Below are 22,019 nucleotides of genomic sequence, written 5' to 3' on the forward strand. Positions count from 1 at the left end.
AGATGCTTCTTAAAACTTAGCTCTTTAACTAAGCTTTTGGTCATCTAACCTAACATCTCCTGAGGCTCGTTGTCAAATTTTGTGCCATGACATTCATGTAAAACATCTTGGGACGTTTTATTACATTGTTATGTTAAAGTGCTATATAAATGCAAGTTGTTGCTACTGTTGAATCAGTCCAATGAACCTCTGAAGCAGGTATATCCATCCTAAGGTAAGGAGACCAAAACTGTACACAATACTATTTACAAAAGTAATTGTGCAAAATGTACAAAAGTCTTTGAGTACCAAGATCTCAAATCCGAGACTAAGGTCATGGTTTACCATGCAGTTAGGAAGACCTCGACTACTTTAAAGAGGCATGCACAGGCTTGGAGCAGCTGTTTCATGGTTCTTCATCAAATCCCATATTTGACACTAGACACATTAGACACGAACATTAGACACAAGCCTGCGTGTTGCTCTGTGTGGGGTTAATCATAACAAAGGAAGTGAATTATCAGACAGATACTGATCTCCAGCTTTTCAAATTTGTTAAAAGAGTAAGAAACAAATTATCAGTACAAGAATAGATCAAACAGTGACAAAATGTTGCAACAAGTTTCTTCCTGGACCTTGCAATCTCAGTCAGTGTTGTCAAGCGCAAAATGGAAAATAATCAAATAAATTCATCAGCCCTGGTAATTCTCTTCATTCCTTAAGGTTAGTTACAAAGCAGCGTTGGGTTGCAAACCCCATTAAAGACAAATAAGAGAAAACAGGAATAAAGGATACAACAAAGCGCAAGACTAAATAAATTTGGCATTACAAAAATTCCAATACAACTTACTAATTAGCTAGGTGAGGGAAGGGAGTGTACCATCCTTTTCAAAGGCAAATCTGTATATTGAGATATTTTTCATCATTAAGGGAAATGATCAGAGTGCTGCAGATTAGATTTATACTGCAAATACAGTTAAAACTTAGAAACATATATTAGAATAGAGAACCAACACCAATAAAATTAGTGACAACCCACTGAAATCAAAAGGAGCGACAATAAACAGTACTAAAAACAGTTGAACAAAAATGCATGGACAATTTTAAAACTGTATTACATTATACAAAGATATTCTCTACCTTTCCTTCCTTATCGCTTCCCCCCACCCCCTCTCCCCACCACAACCATTTGAGTATAATCTTTATCTAAACAGATATATGTCAATATAATGTGCATGGGAATTATATGGACAACTGATTCTATGCCTAAATGCAATAATCCCAAGCAGGACCAGGGAGAGAAATTATGGGTCCTGGCACTTCTCTCTCCAGGCCCATTGTGCACACCAAACCGCCCCAACTTAACCCGTCTCCTCAATCAGGCATGACATTATCCCCCATTTAAGATTCACCAATCACTACACTTTAAAACCATTCCCACCCAAACCCCCAACCACTCTATCCACCCCTCCCACCCAAACCCCCAACCACTCCATCCACCCCTCCCATCCAAACCTCCCCCATCCTCAACCTGACTCGCACCCCTCCTACCCAAACCCTCAACCTCACCCCAATCCCCCACCCAAACCCTAACTTACCCCCACCACTCCCGGCCAAACTCCCAAACCTCCCGCACCCAAACCCCCAACCTCTGCCCCACACCCCCACCCAAACCCCCACCCTCCACCCCAGTTGCCCACCCCAATCCCCCACCCAAACCCCCACTCTTCCACCACCTCCCACCCAAACCCTCACTCTTCCACCACCTCCCACCCAAACCCCCACCCCTCCCTCCACCCAAACCCCCACCCCTCCCTCCACCCAAACCCCCACCCTCGCCCCACTGCTCCCACACAAAGTCCCAACCTCCCGCACCCCTCCCACCCAAACCCCCAACCTCCCCCACCCCTCCCACACAAACCCCCAACCCTCCCACACCCTTCCCACACAAACCCCTAACCTCCCCCACCCCTCCCACACAAACCCTCACCCTCCCTCTACCCAAACCCACACCCCCCCACTCAAATCCCCACCTCCCACTCAAACTCCCACCCTCCCCCCAACCCCCACTCAAACCCGAAACCTTCCCCCCCCACCCCTCCCACACAAATCCACCCCCACCCCCCCCCACCCCCAACCAAACCTCCCTCCACCCCTCCCACCCAAGTTCTGATTTTTGTTTTAAAAAGCTGGCCTTTCAGGTCTGAAGCCTGTCTGAAGGACGATAGTGAGCCTTGGCAACTCCCCCTACCTTGCACCCGGGCCCAGTGTCTGGCACCAACTGCAACCCCTCTCCCAGGTCGTGTCCCCAAGTATCTATCCTTGCTCCCCTTTTTCTCATCTACATGATTCCCCTTGGTCACATCATCCAAAAAACAGAGTCAGTATCCACAGGTACTCTGATAACACTGAGCATTACCTCAACATCACCGCTCTCAACTCTTCCACTGTATCTAAATTGTCTCACTGCATGTGTGCATCAACGTCCAGTACGGGATGAGCAGAAATTTTCTTCAACTAAATATTGGGAAGCCAAAGCTGTTGTCTTCAATCCCTGCCACAAACTATACTCCTTGGTTACTGACTCCATCCCTCTCCTTGGCATCCATGACCAAGCTTTTGGTCATCTGCCCTATTACCTCCCTGTGTGGTTCTATGTCATATTTTATTTACTAATTCCCCTGTGAAGCACATTTTTCAGTATGCTGTCTTTTCAAATATTTTTGTGCAGCTGCACACACACATTATTTATCATGGAACATTACCTGTGTGGTTCTTTCCAGCTTCCAGCCTGCCACATGGCTGCATACCTCAAAGCTCAGCAGGAACATTGCTGAGGACACCAACATAGAAACGCAGAGGAAGAGAAAATTCAGCCACAGTTCCATAATCGCTATCCAATGCCATGTTGGAAGTGTAAATTTGGTGGCACTGACCAGCTCCCCCACCACCTTAACCCCCCCCAAGCCTCATAACCTGCCCCCAAACCCCACTCTAGCCTCCCCCAAAACCAACACACAGCATCCAATTGAATGGATAAGTGCCACTAAATGAAGAAAGCAAGCTTTATTAGCACTATTCTGAAACAAGTAGCATGTATTCTTTCTTGCGTGCAGAATTGCATTTATTGGTTAACTCTCTTGTATTCAGTGCTCCCTGGAGAAAGAGTACCTTTAAAAACAATCAATACATTCCCAATGTTTTGCTGGTTTAAGTTCAGTAGTAAAACCTATAAACATGCCATGTGTAAAAGTTATGGTGAAGGATTGAAGTATTTCTCTCAATATTTTATAAATGTCACTGACAAAAATGAATGAAATATTTCTCCATTAGCCAATCAAAATAAAATTGGGATTTAAAAAATAATTGGAATTAAAACTAAGACCTTTAATACTTGTCCTAATCTTAGTGTCTAATGTGTTTAAATAATCCCAACGAAAAACAATCAGCAAGGTACATAGTTTACTTCAAATGGGTAGTGGCTTCAGCACATTACAGTACATATGGAATGTCAAGTCCTCCATTGTACATTTAAATTAGCAATGTGCAAAGTTCCATTATCCCTGGACAAAAAGTTGCACTACTAGCATCCGCATCAGAGACTGAAGGTCATATTAATCTAATGTTTCAATCATGAATAGTAGAGTAGCTTACTACCTGTGATGATGCATTGCAAACACACAAATCTTGGAATTCACACAGTATAATTTTCAGGATATAAATTGCTTAATTGTTAAAAGGAATTTGAGTTTAGGATTTTAGCTGAGTTTTAAGTCAAGCAATACCATTTGTGCCAACTGTAAACGCTTCACCCTGACTGTCATTTGGAGGCTTGGTGCATTTGTCAAAGTTTGCTGACAAAAATCAATACTGCTCCTATAATAGTTCTGCTGTTAATAGAGGACTCCCCTGCAGTCTGTAGGTGTCAACTTGGTGAAGCTACAGCACAGGGCTACTTGCATGCCAAACATTAAACAACTAACTGGAGGAGGAGGCTCCATAAATATTCCCATCCTGAATGATGGGGGAACCCAGCACATTAGTGCAAAAGACAAGGCTGAGGTCCCCAGCATTGCAGATGCCAGTCTTCAGCCAATTTGATTCACTCCACGTAATATCAAGAAACAGCTGAAGGCACTGGATACTGAAAAGGCTATGGACGCTGATAACATTCCGGCAATAATGCTGAGCTGAGCTGTTCCAGTAGGGCTGCAATGCTGGCATCTACCCAGCAACATGGAAAATTGCCCAGGTATGTCCTGTTCACAAAAAGCAGGACAAATCCAACCCGACCAATTACTGTCCCATCAGTGTATTCTTGATCATCAGCAAAGTGATGAAGGGTTGTCTTCAGTGTTATCAACTCAGGCACTTTCTTGGCAATAACCTGCTCACTGACACTCAGTTTGGGTTCCACCAGGGTCGCTCAGCTCCTGATCTCATTACAGCCTTGGTCCAAACATGGACAAAAGAGCTGAACTTGAGAGATGAGGTGAGAGTGGCTGCCCTTGATATCAAGGCATTATGTGACCAAGTGCGGCATCAAGGCACACTAACAAAACTGGAGTCAATGGGAATCAATGGGAAAACTCTCCACTGGTTGGAGTCATACCTAACACAAAGGAAGGTGGTTGTTGGAGGTCAACCATCTCAGTCTCAGGTCATCAATGCAGAGTGCCTCAGGTTAGTATCCTAGGCCCAACCATCTTCAGCTGCTTCATCAATGACCTTCCCTCCATCATAAGGTCAGGATTGGGGATGATCGCTGATGATTACACAATGTTCAGTACCACTTGCGGCTCCTCAGATACTGAAGCAGTACGTACCTATATGTAGCAAGACCTGGACAACATTCAGGCTTGGGCTGATAAATGGCAAGTAACAGTCACGCCACACAAGTGCCAGGCAATGACAATCTCCAACAAGAGAGAATCCAACCCTCTCTCCTTGACATTCAATGCCATTACCATTATTTTTTTTTTAATTCATTCATGGGATGTGAGCTTCGCTAGCTGGGCCAGCATTTATTGCCCATCCCTAGTTGCCTTTGAGAAGGTAGTGGTGAGCTGCCTTCTTGAACTGCTGCAGTCCATGTGGAATCCCTCATTAACAACATCCCGAGGGTTATTATTGACCAGAAATTTGAACTGGACCAGCCCTATAAATACTGTGACTACAAGAGCAGGTTAGAGGCGAAGAATCCTGTGGTGAGTCACTCTCACCTCACCTCTGAAGTTCAGCTCTTTTGTCCATGTTTGAACCAAAGCTGTAATGAGGTCAGGAGCTGAGTGACCCTGGTGGAACCCAAACTGAGCATCAGTGAGCAGGTTGTTGCTAAGCAAGCACCGTTTGATAGCACTGTTGATGATTGTTCCATCACTTTATTGATGATGGAGAGTAGACTGATGGGGCAGTAATTGGCCAGATTGGATTTGTCCTGCTTTTTGTGGACATTTTTCCACATTGCCAGATGGATGCCAGTGTTGTAGCTGGACTAGAACAGCTGGGCTAGGGACGAGGCAAGTTCTGGAGCACAAGTCTTCAGTATTATTGCCAGAATATTGTCAGGGCCCATAGCCTTTGCAGTATCCAGTACCTTCAGCCATTTCTTGATATCATGTGCAGTGAATCGAATTGGCTGAAGACTGGCATCAATGATGCTGGGGACCTCCAGAGGAGGCCAAGATGGAAAGGTATGCTGAAGCATTTGTAACAGTCTTCAGCCAGGAGAGCCGAGTGAATGATCCATCTCGGCCTCCTCTGGAGGTCCCCAGCATCTTTGATGCCAGTCTTCAGCCAATTCAATTCACTGCATGTGTTTCAATGAGATCTCCTCTCATTCTTCTAAACTACAGTGAATACAGGCCTAGTTGGCCTAATCTCTCTTCATACGACAATTCTGCCATCCCAAGAATCAGTCTAGTGAACCTTCGCTACACTCCCTCTATGGCAAGTATATCCTATCTTAGGTAAGGAGACCAAAACTGCACACAATACACCAAGTGTGGTCTCACCAAGACCTTGTACAGCTGCAGTAAGCCATCCTTGCTCCTGTACTCAAGTCCTTTCGCAATGAAGGGCAACATACCATTTGCCTTCTTAACTGCTTGTTGCACCTGTATGCTTGTTTTCAGTGATTAGTGTACAAGGACACCGAGGTCCCTTTATACATCAACATTTCCCAATCTATCACTATTTAAATAATACTCTGCCATTCTGTTTTTTCTACCAAAGTGGATAACTTCACACTTATTCACATTATACTGCATCTGCCATGTATTTGCCCACTCGCTCAACCTGTCTAAATTGCCTTGAAGCCTCTTAACACCCTCCTCATTACTCTCATTCTCACCAAGTTTCGTGTCATCAGCAAATTTGGAAATATTACATTTGGTAAACTCAGAGACCGCTGACATTGATTCCAATCGTAAATACCTTGCACCTTATCAGTAAAACAATCTAAGCCTTCCTTTGATCTTGAACAATCAAACCACCCATGCTTGTCAGTCAAAGTTCAGAAAGGGTCACATGATGTCTTTCATTTACCCTAAATTTAAAGATGCAGTTCCAAAACAATTGTAACATGACCAAATCTCAGCTGTTCATTGAAAGACCATAACATCAATAATTAAAGGAAACTTAAGAGATGGGTGCAACAATTGCATCAATTAAATATGTATTAAAATAGTTAACATTTTCAATCACTAAAAAACTGTGATTAATTTAATCATTTGACAGTTCCATTTCAAACATTAAGCCTACATCTATTTTTCCCAAGTTGGGGCAACACCAAGTTAGTTGATAGATGATAGAGACACAAACAGGTAGATGACAAAAATAGGCAATGAAAAACATTTTCTGCAAATACAGCAAGGTTGCCCTTTGGGTACCTGACACTGCTTTTCTGAAATTTGGAAAGGAAAGTGTGTTGACATTTTCAGGAATTCAGGAATCCTAATGACAGACTTCAGTTGGTTTACTACCTCAAAACTATTCCATTGATATTCCATTAAAGTAAATTTTGACTGAAATATCACAACACCAAAACGTATGTTTTTCTTCCAGAAATTTAAAAGCAAGTTGTGATCGGTTGAATATTCACAAGTGGCCCAATTACATCAGGCATACTTACAATTACAAACTAATTCTGTAATCCTTTCACTGTAGGGAATAAACAGATTTCTAAAGAAATTAGATGAATAAAAAGCAAATTAAATTACCATAACACCACAATAAAGCTTGTTGGATGTCAGGTGAAGCCTTTAATCCACAGACTGTTCTCCTAAGTATATCAGTCAGTTGGTGTTCTTTTCAATAATTAGCATAACTAAATGACTTATTATTCTACAAGAATGTGGCTTCAAAATCAATCTCAAGTTTCTAATTGCATTTGTCAGCAAATTTCAACTCTAAGTGGAGAACATATCTATACTGTCCAACAAACTGAATTGCTAAAATTTATTTTGTCAAGAGTCCATAACCACCTTTTGGTCAGGACACCCAACACTTGCACTGAAAACTAGCTGATCTTCTAGCGCACTGCTAAAAGGCAATCTGGGGTCTACTATGCTGTTGTGATGCTCTAACAACACAAAGCTATGTTTAACCTGGCCTAACACTTTAATGCCATTACTCGGGTGCCTGCAGGGAAGTCGTCTAAATCGGCATCTCAAGTCAGTCAATTAAAATGTCAGCCCCTGCCCATGACGAGAGACTTCAACTATTCAGGAGTCAAACTGTGACTATATTCACTTGAAAGTGAATATAAGACTGTGAAATAAAGCAGTTTAATGATGTGATTTTGCCCTCATCAATAAATATTTCAGTTCACCTTCAAAAGGTTGGAGGTGCACAAGGCATGTGCAGAAGATACTATCAAATTTAGATTACAAGTGAGATCAGTTGTGACATCCCCAGTTTACACCATCATATAATTAGATATTGGCCACTTTCTGGCGAAAAAAGGCAAGGACTAAAACAATTCAGATAGAAAGAGTGCTGTATATGTTTTAAACAACATGAAGACTAGTGAGACAGGGAGAGGAAAACCTGGAACGCACAAACCAAGGAGGGGCATTGGAAAAGTGCAGCTGACAAACTGTTCTTTATGATTCAGGAAAAGGCGGACACAAAGCTCACCCATCAATACTTAGACTACCTTCAGCCACCTAGATTCCAGGTTTTGAAATTTCGTCCCCAAGACTTCCCTTAAAACCTACTTCATCGGCCATTAATTCCTTGGTTGACTTTGTACCTATTTTTTTCCAAGTCTCTGAAGCACCTGAGGAAAATTTTCTTTACATTAAAACACTATATAGTTGCTATTCTTGGGGGATCAGCACCAGGAGGATACCTGGTGATTGCACAATGTTCAGCACCATTCGCAACTCCTCAGGTACTGAAGCAGTCTTGCAGCTAACATTCTGAGTAATCTGCTTCATCCCAATTGCTAATTTTCACCTGATGCATATATATTAAACTACAAGGGTGGTGATGGAGTCTTTAGTCACAAATATCCTATAACAAATTGCTATTTAAGGTCCCTAAACCATACATGACTAGAAATTGCACTTTGCAAAAAAAAAACACACTAGTGAAATACACAATGGAAAAGGCAGGTCAAATATAGCCTCCTCTTCATGGCTTACTTTGAGGATCTTACTTGAACTATAAAATGATATAGTTACCTTAGATACGCATTGTGTGGCCTCTCACCACCATCATGTTTCTTCTCAAATGATTACTTGCAGTGTAGTTGATAATTCCTTCCTTCAGAGGTTCTCCAGGGCCCGTTTCTCCCTCCTACTTCTTTCTTCAAATGTATTATTTTCTCCATTCATCATTCAAACCTATCCACTCTTCTGATTCTTCTTATTTACATCTTTATACACCTACTGTGACAAAAATTAAACAAACATTTTTGTCAAAGATTTAGCTTAACACCAACTCTTTCAATTCTGCCAAAGTGCATAAAAAAAATTAAAAACTATCTTCATTCACAGAGATTACATCCCAGCCTAATTCAATATATTGTTTCAAAAACTATTCAGTTTGTCTAATGACAGCTGTTGAAGGGAAGCAAAGCTACACAATTCAAATGCAAACCATCTAATTTGTTCAAATATGTACTGTAGATCAGGGCACATAAGTCGATCCGGCATATAGGACAACCCGATTTTTTCAATGCCAACAATCATGCTTTTGCATATACTCGGCATATAAGTCAACCTCCTCCACCCTCCTTTTCAGCTACAAAATGCTATGCTTGCATTAATTTGGCCTCAACTTTTCAACACAGTAATTCATGTCTTACTTGCTTATACTGTAAGTCAGTGCACAGGGTCAAGCAAGCAATACAGGTTGTGTTGCAAAGAAGATGCGCAGGAGGTTAAGTCACACCCACACAGAGCACACTGCATATGGCATGGCAAGTGACGAACAGAAATGGATCTTCCAGCAAAAAAGAATGAAGTACGAAGTTGCTTTCAAGCTATAAGTCATAACATTTGCTAACTGGTCAAATAACTGTGCTGCAGCAAGGGAATTCATTGCTCGTGAAAAAAAAACTGGTGTGAAAATAGAAGGAGGAGGAACTAACCCTGAAGAAGATTTCCATGCCAAATGTGCCATCAGAACAGTGACCCGATCTTGAGAACCCATGTATTGCAATGGGTCCTCGAAAATCGTCGGAATGGTCACATTGTCACCAGGAATACCATGTATGTACAATGCACTTAACAGAACCAAATCAAACTCCATCAAAGATTTCAGACCAATAGCTAGTTGGTATGGTTGTTTTATGGAACAAAACAGCCTAGTGCTGCATCAGAAGACCAAGGTTGCTCAGAGACTACCATAAGACCTCAATGCCAAAATTATCAATTTCCAGTGGAATTATCAGACAGCAGCAAAAATATGAGTACCCATTAAGTCACATCAATAACATTGTTGTGAATATCTAGTTCATGGTTCATGTTAATATTTTAGGGGATGTTTAGTTCTGGGAAGATTAAAGTTTTACTGTAGAAAATGGGATAAGTGCAACTAAAGCAGCTTAACGACTATTACATTTAAAAGGTTGAGGCCATGTTGACTTAAGGGGTTAACAGCTAGAAAGATTAGGTCCTAAAACAGCAGGTAGGCTTACTTAGTTGGAGAACTGGAGACATAATGTCTACATTGTTTGCAAAGAACTGCAGCTCAGAGAGTTAAATCAGTTTAAAAGCATTCAGTAAACCCTGAAAGGTTATGTCATTATGGAGAACCTTAAGAAGGTTCTCTGGTTTCAATTTATCTGGCAGAGGGGTTAGTTGCAGTTTGGACCACATGTGATTTGTAGCTCACAGACAAGCCCGGGGAGCAGTCCAGTGCAGTTAGGGCTCAGGAGGAATCCTAGGGAGCTGAGAAGGTGGTGGAAGGTCACTGGTTTCATATTGAAGATGGTTACGGCTCAGAAGAAGCCCCAAGAGCCATTTATAGCTTGGTGCAGCTGGGAGACTGGTGTTTGCAGAAACCCAAGGGCAGTGCTAGCTTAATGAAGCTAGCGGTCTGCGAAACAGTTGCAAGCATACCAGTAATTAGAGGTGGGAGTACAACTTTGTGAATTTCATAGAACGCAGTCTCAGGAGTAAAGATTGAACCATTGGGAGGTGAGCAGTCGTTGGGGCAGTCTGAGTCAGAGCTGCTTTTGAGGGAATTAATAGGACAGATCTTTGAAAGTGAACAGCTGAAATTCCTTGTGAAGGGGACAGAGTTTAACAAGATATTGTGACTCAGTGGTCACTGACGTCTGGGTGAATTGTTGACAAATCCACGGGATCTGTCTTGGTTACATCTACAGTGCAGCGTAGTGTATCTGACCACAGTTTGCCTGTTAATTCATATTTACCTCATGTTAGTCCTAAATGTCGGAGTATAAGATAGACATTGTACATTGTTTTACCTTTCTGACTTAGTATAGGAAAATTAATTTTTGTTTTTTAAAAACTGTGTAATCTTGTGGCTTTATTCTCCTAATGGTTAATTGGGATTTCAAACTTTGTCCACTTTAAACAGAACGTTACTGGTGCTTAACTGAATCGTAACAACATGAATAAAGCGGCCATGAATTTTGATATGCCCAGCAGCCAAACTGTGGAGTGGAACGGTTCAAAAACAGTTTGAGTGAAAAATGACAGTGCATGTAAAAACAAGATTTAAGGTGGTACTAGCTTGCATGGCTAACAGAACAAAATTAAAGCCTATGGTAATTTTCAAATGCAAAATCGTGCCAAACATTAAATTCCCTACAGGGGATTTTGTGCACATCCATGACAACTGTTGGATGGAGGAGGATGGAGTGAACTTATGGATCAATCATGTGTGGAATAGGCATCCCGGTGGCCTAGGTAAAGAATGCAGCTTATTAGTGAGGGACACGTACAGATCCCATATAACCAATGAGAAAATAAGAGATGCCTGCAAAGAAATAACACCACATTGCAGTTATACCAGGAGGTCTAATACCCGTAGTTCAACCTTTGGATGCCTCAACAAGCCAATCAAGAATCACGTTTGTGTTGAATGGAATAGATGGATGGTTGACAGAAACTTTCACAAAAAGAGTGGAAATATGTGCACTTCCCTGCTTGGTGTTTTCTGTGGTTTAATTATCACATCGTGGGATGCTATTACTGCACCATCAGATCATTCAAAAAATGCAGAATATCCAATTCAATAGATGGAGAGGAAGATGATTTGTTGTAGAAGGATGATTCTGAAATCTCATCCAGAGTGAGATCCTTACAACGGTGCCATAGCCAAAGTGACTTTAGATAAATTAGATGAATTCTTTGTGTCAGATGCCGAAGGAAATTAATTTGATGGTTTTAAAACACTTTGATTGTGGTTAAAGATATCTTTGTACAATTAATTAATTCAATAAACTGTGCCACGTTAATTTAGTATGAATTACTGGTGTTTTTTTAATTTCATCTTTCAAAATGATGACCACGTTTTTTACTCAGCATAAAAGTTGACCCCCATTTTTGGAAGGAGTTTTGGAGGTTTCAAAAGTCGACCTAGACACCGTGATCTATGTATTCTGGTTGGCATCTTTTGATTTCATGAAAAATTTGTAATTGACCTTTCAATCCTTTAAAGTGTGTCCTTTTTAAGTAGCGAGTTACATGGGAACAGAACGAGGCCATTCAGCCCTGAGCACATTCCACTATTCAGTTAGATCTTGATTGATCCATAACTCAATTCCAGTTACCCACCTTTGATCCATATCCCTGATAACCTTACCTAACAAAAGTCTATCTACCTTAGTCTTTAGGTTTTCAATTGACTCAGTATCCACAGCCTTTTGTTAGATTAATGTCCCAGATCTCTACTACCCTTTTCAATGGGCTAGCTCTAATCTTAAGAATATGTTCTTACTACCCACAATTATACAGTTGGTCCAGATATGGTCTAGATTCCCCCAACACAGGAAACAGTTTCTCTCTACCTATCATGTCAAATCCTTTAATCGTCTTAAACACCTTGATTAGATTAGACTAATCTTCTTTACTCAAGGAAATACTCAACAGCTTCACCTGTTGCTCACATTTTTGAGACACCTCATCTTTTCAGGGTAATTTGAAGTAGACTGGGCCATCCAGGTGAAGCCATCCATTTCACACTGCTACTATGCAGTAACCTCCACTAACCATGATGCTGCGGTCAAACCAAAAAGATGTTCTGCCTACTACACAAATGAGTAATATGCTGTATGAATTTCAGTGCCAGTGTGATACCAGGTATGTAGGCCGTACATCCCAATGGCAGGTGGATTGTATCAAACAGCATGTCCCTGTTGTTGTTTGCAACAGGCAGGGTACCGACCCTACTTAACCAGCACGTACTTGCAAAACATTAGATGCGATTCCATAATTGCACAGCACTTACTAAACAATACCAAGTGTGCTTAGAATTACACGAATAACGAAATTAAGATTATCAGTTGGGCTCAATGTGGCGCACTTACACTTGCTAGAAGGTACATATATTCATGTGGGCCCTGTCCTCTACAATCAGAAATAAGGTGTCCAGGCATTACGCTTTTATCAATTAAACAAAAGCATGGGGGACAACGGTTCTCTGATTCAGAGGCGACATGCCGTTTTGAATTTAAACAAAAGCATGGGGACTAACAGTTCATTGGTGCGTTCTCCATGGCAACACCTCGACCAGAGTCTAGTTGCCAACCAATCAGCATCCTTTTTCTCATGCAGTATAATTTGTTGTTCCGTTTGAAACTTGGTATTCTTTCATCTGTCCTGATGAATGCAAGTTGAAAAGCTTCAACAGCATCCCTCTTTTGTCAGCAATACTCAAGCTCTGTACTACTAAACAACTTTTCTCCCCTTTGTACTCAGTCCTATTTGATATAAACAACAATCTATTAGCCTTTAGTTTGCTTTTTATACCTATCTAGCAGTTTTTAGTGGTGTGTACATGGACACCCAAATCTCCCTGCTCCTCCACAATTCCTAGTTTCTCGTCATGCAGAAAATTCTCTGGTTTGTCTTTCTTGGATCCAAAATGGATGACGTCACACTTGGCCAAATGAAACAACATCTGCCATAGTTCTGCTATTCACAGTTTGTCTATGTCCCTTTGCAACCTCCTGCTCCTATCTGTACTACTTAACTCTCCCTCCTAATTTAGGACCCAACAAATCAAGAAATAACTCCAACCAAAGCTCAACTGTGCAGTTGTTACTCAAATGTAAATAAATCAATTTATGTTCTAATACATTGATATTGAGTACTGTTGAAAAAGACATGTTGACACTTTTCGTCTTGCACTCATCAGAACACTTCGTAAGAATACCAATATAAGGGAAACAACAATTTATGCTGTATGAGAAGAGAGTGCTGATTGGTTGGCAGGTGGACTTTGATTGGTAGATGTGTTGCCATGGAGAATGCACCAATTGCTGAATACTGACAGTTAACTGCCAAGCATTGTTCACAATTTAAACCAGGCAGCCTGACCCTGATTGGTCAAGGCATTGCCCTGAGGAATGAGTCAGCAAATGGCTGTCACTTATTTTGTTTAAGCGAAACAGGCGCAATGTGTGTACATGTTCTTTCTGTCTGCAAAGAACAGGGCCCTATGTATTAATATATGTAACCTCCAGTGCATGCACACACTGTGAGCCCAACTGACAATCTTAAATAATTCTTAGCACACTGAGGATTATTTAACAAATGTTGTCCAATCACGGAATCACATCTAATGTTGGACATTGTGTTTTGAGTTTTCCAAGCACAGGCTCGTTGGGTACAGTCTGTGCCTTGCCTGTTGCAAACAACGGCTGGGACATGCTATTTGATATGATCCACCAGTCTTTGGGATGTACGGCCTACAGAGCTAGCATTACACTGGCACTGAAATTCACATATCACATTACTCATTTGTGAGATAGGTCGAACATCTTTTTGGCTTGACGGCAACATCCTGTTAGTGGTGAATACCACTTGTGTTGCTACCAATACACAGAGCAGAAAGAACATGTATACACATTGCACCTGTTACAGCTAAATAAGTGACAGCCATTCACTGACTCATTCCTCAGGACAATTCCTTGACCAATCAGGGTCAAGCTGTCTGGTTTAAATTTCAAACAATGCTTGGCAGTTAATTTTCAGTCATTGGTGCATCCTCCACGGCAATGCCTGTACCAAACAGCATTCTCTTCTCATATGTATAAATTGTTGTTTTCCCTTATATTGGTATTCATGCGAAGTGTCCTGATGAGAGGAGTAAGATGAAAAGCTTCTACGCCTCTTTTTTTTTAAGCGATACTCAAGTTCTGTACTACCAAACAACTATTTGCACTGATATTGCTTCATTAGAGATTAACAGTTCAATTTATCGAACATTTAAAAGTCTTAAACCAATTGTTTTTGAAAATGTTCTCAAAAACATGACATCTAACAGCAAAAGCAAAATTTACAAAAATACATAATGTAGCTTATCTTTGGCACAGCCCTAAAGGGTGTACAGGGACAGAGTGACTGAGGATTCACATGCATAGATCTTTGAAGGTGGCAGGTCATAATGGGAGAGGAGTTAGTAAAGCATATGCAATCTTGGCCATCATAAATAGAGGTATTCAGTACAAAAGCAGGGAAGTTATGCTGAACTTTTATAAAGCTCTGGTTAGGCCACAACTAGCATACTGCATCCAGTTCTGGTCACAACACTTGAGGATGTGAGGGTGCAGAGGGTTAGAGGATATTTATAAGAATAGTTCCAGGGATGAGGAGATTTTAGCTACAAGGTTAGGTTGTAGAAACTGGGTTGGTTCTCCTTGAATCAACGGAGATTGAACGAGATTTGCTAGATTTGACAGAGATTTACAGGATTACAACAAGTTTAGATAAGGTAGACAAATAAAAACTGTTCTCATTAGCTAATGACACAAGGACCAGGAACAGGAATTTCAGGTTTTGGGCAAGTGATGCAGGGTGCATGTGAAGAAGAAAACTTTTATGCAGCAAGTGCTAATGACCTGGAACTTGATGTCTATGGGGTTGTGAAAGCATAAGTAATGAATGATTTCAAAAGGAAATTGAATTGGAATTTAAGGAAAATAAATTTACAGGGCTACGGGAGTAGAATGGGGAATGGCCCTGATTGGATTGCTCTACAATGAGCTGGACTCCATGAGCCAAATGGCTTCCTTCTGTGCGGTTATGCCTCTTACCCATTCATCCTTCTGAAAAAACATTTACCTTCACGGATGTATCACAGATTTATCATCAGTGGTCATCTTAGCAACTGTCACATAGGTAGGTTGAAAATTGCCCAGGCTTGTCCTGTACCCAAAAAGCAGGACAAATCCAACTCGGCCAATTACCGCCCCATCAGTCTACTCTCGATCATCTGTAAAGTAATGGAAGCGGTCATCAACAGTGCTATCAAGCAGCAATAACCTGCTCACTGACGCCCAGTTTGAGTTCCGCCAGGGCAACTCAGCTCCTGACCTGATTACCGCCTAGGTTCAAACGTGGACAAAAGAGCTGAACTCCCGAGGTGACGTGAGGGTGACTGCCTTTGCCATCAAGGCAGCATTTGACAGAGCGTGGCATCAAGGAGCCCTAGCAGAACTGGAGGCAATGGAAATCAGGAGGAAAACTCTCCATTGATTAGGAATCCAGCGACGAGTAACTCACCTCCTGACTCCCCAAAGCCTGTCCACCATCTACAAGGCACATGTCAGGAGTGTGATGGAATACTCGCCACTTGCCTGGATGAGTGCAGTTCCCACAACACTCAAGAAGCTTGACACCGTCCAGGACGAAGCAGCCCACTTGTTTGGCACCACACCCACAGACATTCACTCCCTCCACCACCGATGCACAGTAGCAGCAGTGTGTACAATCTACAAGATGCACTGCAGGAATTCATCAAGGTTCCTTAGACAGCACCTTCCAAACCCACGACCACTACCATCTAAGAAGGACAAGGGCAGCAGATAGATGGGAACACCACCACCTAGAAGTTGCCCTCCAAGTCACTCACCATCCTGACTTGGAAATATATCGCCGTTCCTTCGCTGTGGCTGGGTCAACATTCTAGAACTTCCTTCCTAACAGCACAGTGGGTGTAACTACACCACATGGACTGCAGCGGCTCAAGAAGGCAGCTCACCACCGCCTTCTCAAGGGCAACTAGGAATGGGCAATAAATGCTGGCCCAGCCAGCAAAGCCCACATCCAGTGTGTGAATTTAAAAAAAAACTTTTGTAACTTGTGTTATCCTTACAAATCTGTATATATCTGCAAAGGTATAGTTGTGGGTGATGGAGCATTGTATATAGTTTATCTTTTCTTGTTTAATAAATGTTTTATGCTTTTGTTATAAGTTCATTAGCTGACGGGGGAGGCAATAGTGTAGTGCTATTGTTGCTGGACTAGTTATCCATAGACCCAGGGTAATGCTCTAGGGACCCGGGTTCGGACCCCACCATGGCAGATGGTGGAACTTGAATTTTAAAAAAATCTGGAATTAAAAGTCTAGTGATAACAATGAAACCATTGTCGATTGTTGTAAAAACCCATCTGCTTCATGTCCTTTAAGGAAGGAAATCTGGTGTCCTTTCCTGAACTGGCCTACACGTGACTCCAGACCTACAGCAATGTGGTTGAATCTTAAATGCCCTCTGAACAAGGACAATTAGGAATAGGCATTAAATGGCCATCGACACCCACATCCCATGAACAAATAAAAAAAACTCCGGTGACTCTGTTCAGTAGTCCCTCTCTACATATCTAAACAAATAAATAAAAGTTAGGATCTATCAAGCTGGGTTCCACCCTGGGATCAGGCTTTTCTAGTGGCAACCTCAGCTGGGGATCATAACATGGGTGTCCTGATACATGAATCACAAGCAGTTGGTGCGCAGGTACAGCAAGTGACTAGGAAGGCGAATGGAATGTTGACATTTATTGCAAGTAGGATGGAATATAGGGCGTTGGTGAGACCATACCTGGAGTACTGTGTACAATTTTGGTCTCCTTACTCAAGAAGGGATATTACTGCATTAAAAGTTAAGCTTCCTGGGATTAGGGGTTATTTTATGAGGGAAGGTAGAAGGTAGTTGGGCCTGTATTCATTAGAGAGTTTAGAAGAATGAGAGGTAATTTATTGAAACGTCCACGATCCGGAGGGGGCGGTGGTGGGGGATTGACAGAGTGGATGATTCCGCTTGTGGGAGACTAGAACCTGGGAACAGTTTTAAATAAGGGTCTCCCCTTTCGGATGGAGTTCAGGAGTATTTTCTTCTCTCAGAGGGTCATTGGTCTGTGGAATTCTCTTCCCCAAAGTGCAGTGAAGGCAGGGTTATTGAATATTTTTAAGGCTGAGTTAGATTCTTGATTGACAAGGGAGTCAAAGGGTATAGCGGGTAGGCAGGAAAGTGGAGTTAAGGCCACAAGCAGATCAGCCATGATCTTATCAAATAGAGGAGCAGGCTCAAGGAGCTGAATGGCCTATGCCTGCTCCTAATTTGTAAATTTGTAGGCACTGTTTTAAAACCTACCTTTATGAACCATCCCAATATCTCCTTCCTTGATTTGATGTCAAATTTTGTTTGATAATATTTCTACAAAGCCTTTTGGGGCATTTTACTGCATTAAAGGCAAAACATAAATGCAATTTGCTAATTGCATGTCCTTTACATTTTTTTTATATTGTGATGCATTCCCTAGGAAGGTGTTGGCAACCATGGACTTCCATTGGATTGGTCCATGATTATGCTTGGCAAAGTACTGCAGCCCATTGCCATTGTCTTCTGCAGTATGGCTGACCAGGAAACTCTCCCACTCTTAGCGCCTGCCATCAGGCATATAGGAAGGATTTACAGGCTGATAATCAACCTATCTGGCCATATGATGAATGCATGCCAACCTCTATCCAAGAGATCAAGCACTGTTCTGTTCTGAAAACCACTACCAAGGTATGCAACAGCAGCCATTTCTCATTGTGGGTGATTGCCTAGTTCCACTATCTAAGTTTCCTTAAAAAAGATATTGTTGCAGTTTGAAATAAGGTTCTGTAGATGACTTAAATTGATTCAGATTAAGCCAAAACTGTGACAGCAGCCCAGAAAAGTCCATGCACAATTTCCACTGAAGGCATGGCTCCCAGTGGTTAGAAGGAACAGGTGTACAAGGACAGCTACGAAGCCAAATACCTAGTGGAGGGGGTTACAGGTTATAGAGACAGGGAGGGGTTAAGGCATGAAACCATTAAAACACAAGAATGATACATTTAAATGTAAGGTTCTAGGATCTAGGGCTAATGTGGGTTAGTGAGGGATGGTAAGCCAGCCAGGTGGTGCAGGATAGGTTACAGGCAGCAGGGATTTGGATGAGCTGAAGTTTAGAGAGAGTGAGAATGAAGGCTACAGAGGAGGGAATACGTCTTCAGAAGCACAAAGTGAGTTTGCTATAGAAGAAAAGATTTATTTCTCTATAGGTTATTGAGTGTGGTTTTACAAGTGATACAAATTCTTAAAAGTCCTTTCAAACATTTTTCAAAAATTACAGATTCCTCAAACATTTGAAGTAATTCTAAATTTTCCTTATTGTTATTGCTTCCAAGTCAAAGGCCTGCACACTTCCCCCCCACACCCCTTGGAATAAAGAAAGCTTTACCGTAGTAAAGTTTTCTTAACAAGTTCTTAACATCATTAACACTTTAGCAAATAGCTTGCTACACAGGTAGCAACGATATATCGTATTTACAAAACAAGCTTCATTACAAATAATTTTATTTTACAATCTTTACAATACGTTCACCCATCTTTAAGGCATTGTTACCATCCCTTGTTCTTTAAACTTTCAACAGTGCATCCACAATCACATTTTTTTGGTTGGCAACATGCACAATTTTTAGTGTAAATGGCTGAAGCATCAAACAACCTTTGGTTCTTGGATTTCAGCTTTTCTAGGTACACCAATGGGTTGTGGTCTATATAGTATCTCCTCCACAACTAACCACTATTTGTCACATTTCATCGCTATACATTTTGTCTTGACAACATTATAAGGCTCAACACCAAACACTCATGTGACAATTAAGATTTAAAGTCCAGCTTGCGTAAGTTCTTAGAATCCCAACTCTCTGGCAAACAAGTTTCTTTTACTACTGGTCAATTCGTTTTCTTTCAATCTGCGCAAAAGATCTGCTTTTTTTCCCATTTTGCATAGTCCGTACAGCTTTTCCATGTTCTTGGTTAAAAGATTGTACCTTGGTTTTGCATTCTTCATGTTGCTCTCTAACATCTGTATTCGATTATGCATAGGCTGGCCCCTTGTAACAGTATTTGTGCCCAAAGGTTTCACAATTTTTTTGGTCTGGTTAACTTTGTCAAGAACATTACTAATTTCTGGCAAACCATCTGCTTCTGGGTGCTGACAGCTGTGAATCAGAATCAATCCTCTGTCATATCACTTCTTACCTTCTGGGTTCAGATATTTCCATTATCTTCCTTTAAAGCTAGACAATACATTGTCATCAGGGTTTCCACTGTTTGAAGCAGATTGAACCACTCTGTTCACTCTGATCTCCATTTTACTCTAAGTCCGCATGTTTTTAATGTCCAAGTCTTGGAAAAAAAGTTTCAACCAACCATCTGAACTGTTCTTCATAACAATCGATTTCAGTACAAGAGTAAAGAAGTCATACTTCAATTGTGTAGAACCTTGATTAGACCGGACCTGGAGTATTATGTACAATTTTGGTCCCCTTACCCAAGGAAGGATATACTTGCCATAAAGTGAGCGCAGCGGAGATTCACCAGACTAATTCCTGGGATGGCGGGACTGTCCTATGAGGAGAGGTTAAGCCTTTAATCTCTAGAGTTTAGAAGAATGAGAGATGATCTCCTTGAAACTTACAAAACTCTTAAGGGCCTAGACAGGGTAGATGCAGAAGGAATGTTTCCCCTGGCTGGGGAGGTCTAGAACCAGGGGACACAGTCTCAGAATAGGGGCAGCCCATTTAGCACCGAGATGAGGAAGAATTTCTTCTCTCTACGCCAGAGGACTGTGGAAGCTATTTTTTTATTCATTCACGGGATGGGGGCTTCGCTGACTGGGCCAGCATTTATTGCCTACTCCTAGTTGCCCTTGAGAAGGTGGTGGTGAGCTGCCTTCTTGAACCGCTGCAGTCCACATGGTGTACGTACACCCACAGTATTGTTGGGAAGGGAGTTCCAGGATTTTGACCCAGCAAATGTGAAGAAATGGCGATATATTTCCGAGTCAGGATGGTGAGTGGCTTGGAGGGGAATTTCCAGGTGTTGGTGTTCCCATCTATCTGCTGCCCTTGTCCTTCTAGATGGTAGTGGTCATGTGTTTGGAAGGTGCTGTCTAAGGAGCCTTGGTGAATTCCTGCAGTGCATCATGTAGATGGCACACTGTGCATCAGTGGCAGAGGGAGTAAATGTTAGCGAAAGTGGTGTCAATCAAGCAGGCTGCTTTGTCCTGGATGGTCAAGCTTCTTGAGCGTTGTGGGAGCTGCACATCCAGGCAAGTGGGGAGTATTACATCACACTCCTGACATTTGTGCCTTGTAGATGGTGGACAGGCTTTGGGGAGTCAGGAGGTGAGTTACTCATCACAAGATTCCTAGGATCTGACCTGCTCTTGCAGCCACAGAATTTATATGGGTAGTCCAGTATAGTATCTGGTCAATGGTAACCACCCCCCCAGGATGTTGATAGTGGGGAATTCAGAGATGGTAATGCCATTGAACATCATGGGGCGATGGTTAGATTCTCTCTTGTTGGAGATGGTCATTGCCTGGTACTTGTGTGGCACGAATGTTATTTGCCACTTGTCAGCCCAAGCCTGGACATTGTCCAGGTCTTGCTGCATTTGGACATGGACTTCGACAGTATCTGAGGAGTCACAAATGGTGCTGAACATTGTGCAATCATCAGCGAACATCCCCACTTCTGACCTTATGATGGAAGGTCGGTCATTGATGAAGCAGCTGAAGATGTTTGGCCCAAGGGCACTACCCTGAGGAACTCCTGCAGTGATATCCTGGAGCTGAGATGACTGACCTCCAACAACCACAACCATCTTCCTTTGTGCTAGCTATGACTCCAACCAGCTGAGAGTTTTCCCTGTGATTCCCATTGACTCCAGTTTTGCTAGGGCTCCTTGATGCCACACTCGGTCAAATGCAGCCTTGATGTCAAGGGTAGTCACTCTCACCTCACCTCTGCAGGTCAGCTCTTATCTCCATGTTTGAACCAAAGTTGAAATGAGGTCAGGAGCTGAGTGGCCCTGGCGGAACCCAGCCAGGGCATCGATGAGGTTATTGCTAAGCAACTGCCGCTTGATAGCACTGTTGATGACACCTTCCATTACTTTGCTGATGATTGAGAGTAGACAGATGCGGCGGTAATTGGCCGGGTTGGATTTGTCCTACTTTCTGTGTACAGGACATACCTGGACAATTTTCCACATAGCCGGGTAGATGCCAATGTT

The 22,019-nt window shown here is 42.0% G+C and overlaps 1 protein-coding gene across 3 annotated transcripts in view; it reads right to left on the bottom strand.

The window, feature by feature from the left end:
- The window catches only part of ldlrad4a (low density lipoprotein receptor class A domain containing 4a), a 457,749-nt gene that overhangs the window by 423,528 nt on the left and 12,202 nt on the right, over window positions 1-22,019 (bottom strand). For 2 of the 3 annotated variants that reach the window (XM_078541086.1, XM_078541082.1), the window contains exon 2: window positions 8,667-8,873. The gene's annotated coding sequence lies outside the window, so the exon portion shown is untranslated. The remainder of the gene's footprint in view (window positions 1-8,666; window positions 8,874-22,019) is intronic. The other variant, XM_078541084.1, reaches the window with a different exon arrangement.

This window comes from Cetorhinus maximus, chromosome 4 (genome assembly GCF_964194155.1).
Source record: "Cetorhinus maximus chromosome 4, sCetMax3.hap1.1, whole genome shotgun sequence".
Taxonomy (NCBI): Eukaryota; Metazoa; Chordata; class Chondrichthyes; order Lamniformes; family Cetorhinidae; genus Cetorhinus; species Cetorhinus maximus.